Below are 4,767 nucleotides of genomic sequence, written 5' to 3'. Positions count from 1 at the left end.
ATCCAGAGACTTAAAAGCAAGCTCCTCATCGGCTTTGCGGCCACGCGATGATATTTTATTAGCCTACTCTTTTCTCTGGGAAAACCTGGCAAACTACTGGGAGTTTCTTGCCCCCATGGGAGAGCCTCACAAGGTACCCATGGTGTATTAGTATACCAAAACCAGTAACAAGCTGGGATTCATTCCCCTGTCCCTGTAAGAGCCTCCAGTACAGTATCGTTGGAAGGACGAGTAGAGAGAGGCTTCTAAAATCTCAGGGTTTGGATGAATGTAGATGTTACTGAGACCGCTCGAGAAATCAACGATCAATGGGATGATGATGATGATGATGATGAGATATATATATATATATATATATATATATATATATATATATATATATATATGGCGAAGTAAATAGATTTTATTTGGAGGGTTTTTGAATGTGTGGAGGGGAGAGAATGTGTGAGAGAGAAACATGCTCAAGAGTTACATAGGCTTCTCCAAGGACGGAGAGAGACCCTAGACACATCCCAGAATTGGACAGGAAAGCAGGAGAGTACACATCTCAAGAAGAGAGATGTGAGTAACACATGTGTTCCAGCGCCACATGTGCTCAGCCACATGGGCTTAAGCAGCCCAAGGGCTTGGGCAGCATATGAACCCAGGTTCATATATTTGACTTTATGAAATTCACTTAAAATGTATTGCAAGGGATGCCTCTCTACATGCCTGCCTGCTTCCTATCTAACCTAATGTTTGAAATGGAGAAATATATATATATTTGACCTTGGTATGTGAAAAATAGAATGACTTACATTTAGTAATAGACAAGATAGAATTTCTTATATTTAACAAAAGACTTCACTTTCTAAAGTAGAAATAGACATGCAGTTTGTTATGAAATCTATGTCATAAGTCTTTAGAAAGTAGAAGGTATGCATTATATACATAGAATTTCTTGCCAGTTGAATTATACACTTAGGACCATGGACATCAATGTGCATGTGTGTTTTCATTAATATCTACAGATTATAATTTTGCTTCACAATTTTTAGTAACTTATAGTAATTCATTGATCAAAACAGACAAAATAATATTTGTCATCCCCAGAACAATTTTTTTTGTGTGCTAATTTCAGTAGTTCTAAAGGAAAGTTAGAGCAAACTGCAACCAATTTTATATTCTTGGTTATGTGATTGAGTAAAGAGAACTTATATTTGCATAATTGTCTCATTCACTTTGTCATTAATACTACAATTATGTCTATTTGGCCTACTGATTATGTGCAAATTAACATGTCTGATTAAGTGAACTAAACAGTGTCCTGGTTGTGAATGTATCCTGTAGTCTGTGCCATTTAGAACTCAGAAAAAAAGTAAGATGAAAAATCTAGAATTTTTGTGTATTTTTCAAAACATAAATATTAGTAGTATTTCAAGCTAGTATTTCAACCTATATTTTATATAAAATGAACTTTGTATTCCAATTTTTAACTTACCAAATGCATTATTAGTAGTAAACAGGTAAAAAGTGATATCTTGGGCTGGAGCGATAGCACAGCAGGTAGGGCATTTGCCTTGCATGCGGCCAACCCTGGTTTGAGTCCCAGCATCCCATATGGTCCCCTGAGCACCCCCAGTTGTAATTCTTGAGTACAGATCCAGGAATAACCCCTGTGCCTCACCAGGTGTGAGCCAAAAAGCAAAATAAAAAAAAAAGTGATACTTTTTACCTCTAACATATTTAATAGGAAAAAGTTGGGTTTTTTTTAATTGAATCACCATGAGATATACTGTTACAAAGTTGTCTTTGATTGAGTTAGTCATACAATGTTTCAACAATCATCACTTTCAACACTCATCACTTCACCAGTGCATATTTCCTGCCACCAATGTCTGTTTCCTTCCTGCCCACCTCCCCCAACCCATCCACAAAGAGTGCAGAAAAAGTTTAATAGCCATTCTAACCCAAGACTATTTTTATCATTTGCCTCTGGGTATTTTCTTCTACCTCCTTCCTAGTTATTATTTTTCTTTTTTGCTCTTCTTCTTTCTCTCTTTCTTTACCCCTTTCTTCCTCCTTCCCTGATTTCCTTCCTTCCTTCCTTCCTTCCTTTCTTTCTTTCTTTCTTTCTTTCTTTCTTTCTTTCTTTCTTTCTTTCTTTCTTTCTTTCTTTCTTTCTTTCTTCCTTCCTTCCTTCCTTCCTTCCTTCCTTCCTTCCTTTCCTTCCTTCCTTCCTTCCTTCCTTCCTTCCTTCCTTCCTTCCTTCCTTCCTTCCTTCCTTCCTTCCTTCCTTCCTTCCTTCCTTTCTTTCTTTCTTTCTTTTTGGGTCACACCTGGCGATGCACAGGGGTTACTCCTGGCTTTGCACTCAGGAATTACCCCTGGCCGTGCTCAGGGGACCATATGGGATGCTGGGATTTGAACCCGGGTCGGCCGCGTGCAAGGCAAACACCCTACCCGCTGTGCTATCTCTCCCGCCCTTCTTTCTTTCTTTCTTTCTTTCTTTCTTTCTTTCTTTCTTTCTTTCTTTCTTTCTTTCTTTCTTTCTTTCTTTCTTTCTTTCTTTCTTTCTTTCTTTCTTTCTTTCTTTCTTTCTTTCTTTCTTTCTTTCTTTCTTTCTTTCTTTCTTTCTTTCTTTCTTTCTTTCTTTCTTTCTTTCTTTCTTTCTTTCTTTCTCTCATAGCTTTTTGAGTCACACCCTGCGACGCAAGGAGTCATTCCTGGCCCTGCACTCAGAAATTACCCCTAGAGGTGCTCAGGTGACCATATGGGATGCAAGGTAAATGCCGAACCCACTGTGCTATTTCTCTAACTCCCTCTTTGGTTCTTTCTAAAAGTAGTTCCTTTGGATATCAATGCTGCATCCAAGTCAGAAAGGTAGAACTCTTGCAATAGAAAGAGTTACTATCCTCCTCCTGAATCCATTTCAATCTCTAGAGAAGTGCTTGTGGGAGCTAGAGCTGTTACAAGTCTATTAGGAAAGCCTGCACAGAAGGGATGTTAGAGCCCTACTCTACCCACAAGAAGTCATCAAACTGCGTTGGAGCATGCATCAAACTGCATGGAACTGCACTTGATTGTTCTTTGCAACAGGAGAACTGTTTGCAACTACCTGTCTTTTCAGGAAGCCTCAAGCAGGACCAAAAGATTCCTCTTTGCAGAGAAATAAAATAATGCCTAACTTCTTTCCAGGTTTCTGCGGTTTGCTGTCTACCCTTCTGCAAAGGAATTTCAGGAGGAGAAGAATAATGACTAAAGGAAATTTAGGGTGTGTATCAGAAAGAGATATTGATGTAGTGAAGATCACACTGGCAGTGAGAAAGGTGTTAGAACATTGCCTGAAATGACTTTTTTATGAACAACTTTGTAAATTAGTGTGTAAATAAAGAGACAGGGAATCAGGTCGTCAGGAGCAGAGTCAATGCATTCAAGAACAAACACCATCTTCATCAGAGAGACCCAAGAAGTAAAAGAAAAGAATTGCCCACCTCAAGTTGAAATGCAGGCCACCCCAGAATGCAAAGGTGTGCTGCTTGCTTTTGTAAAGCTATTCTTACAGTTTTCCCAGATGAAACCCACTTGGCAATTTCTATGTAGGTAGGAATTTGAGTTTAGAGTGTTGTCTACGACTAAAATAAAAATATTTTGAACTTGCAGCCTTCTTTCATGCCCTTATCATGACTCTTCGCTTCTGCTAAAGACTTTCCTCTCCTTAGGAGATCTGGCATTTTCTGTGCTGTTGCAGGTACCATTTACACTCTGATCAGGTCTCAGTTCCCAAATCTCAAGGGGAGCCCAGTTTTCATGCTCTTGATCTGCTTTAGGGTTAGAGACACAGTAAATATTTTAGATCTTATCTTTGTTTTAATACTTCTCACAAAACACTGTCGGAGTCTCTGTCTGCCTCACTTTCTCCTAAGGAACATATGAATATGACATAAAATATGCAGAATAATGAAAGAAAATACAGGTGTAAAGGAAGGAAAAAAGGAATTGAAGTAATATATTTCTTGAAATATCCTTGAAATGTTAATCAGTTTAACATGAAATGATGGGCTGGAGCGATAGCACAGCAGTAGGGCGTTTGCCTTTCATGTGGCTGACCCATGTTCAATTCCTCCGCCCTTCTCGGAGAGCCCGGCAAGCTACCGAGAGTATCTCGCCCTCATGGCAGAGTCTGACAAGCTACCCATGGCATATTGGATATGCCAAAAACAGTAACTATAAGTCTCACAATGAGAAATGTTAATGATGCCCACCAGAACAAATCCTTGAAATGATGTCCATCACAGATAAATTTAAGAGTAGCTTAATTATAACACAATATTCACACTCTATTAGCAATCAATTGATTTATAATTCTATTATTACTTTGGATTTATAATAATGTTTGGTTTGGGGGCTATACCTCAAGCTGCCCAGGGCTTACTCCTGGATCTTTGTTCAAGGATAAGTCCTAGTGGTGTTTAAGGGACCATACAAGGTATGCTGGGCTGGTGTGATAGCACAGCGGTGTTCGCCTTTCATGTGTTCAATTCCTTCGCCCCTCTCGGAGAACCAGGCAAGCTACCAAGAGTATCGCGCCTGCATGGCATAGCCTGGCAAACTACCCATGGCATATTGGATATGCCCAAAACATTAACAATAATTCTCACAATGAGAGACGTTACTGGTTTCTGGACGAACAAATTGATGAGCAGCGGGATGACAGTGACAGTGACAGGGTATGTTCATGAGGGTGAACAGCCTAACTACTCTATTCTGTCTCTAACAGTTCTTCGA

Source organism: Sorex araneus, chromosome 4 (assembly GCF_027595985.1).
Source record: "Sorex araneus isolate mSorAra2 chromosome 4, mSorAra2.pri, whole genome shotgun sequence".
In the NCBI taxonomy this organism is placed as follows: domain Eukaryota; kingdom Metazoa; phylum Chordata; class Mammalia; order Eulipotyphla; family Soricidae; genus Sorex; species Sorex araneus.
This window is presented reverse-complemented; position numbering follows the sequence as displayed.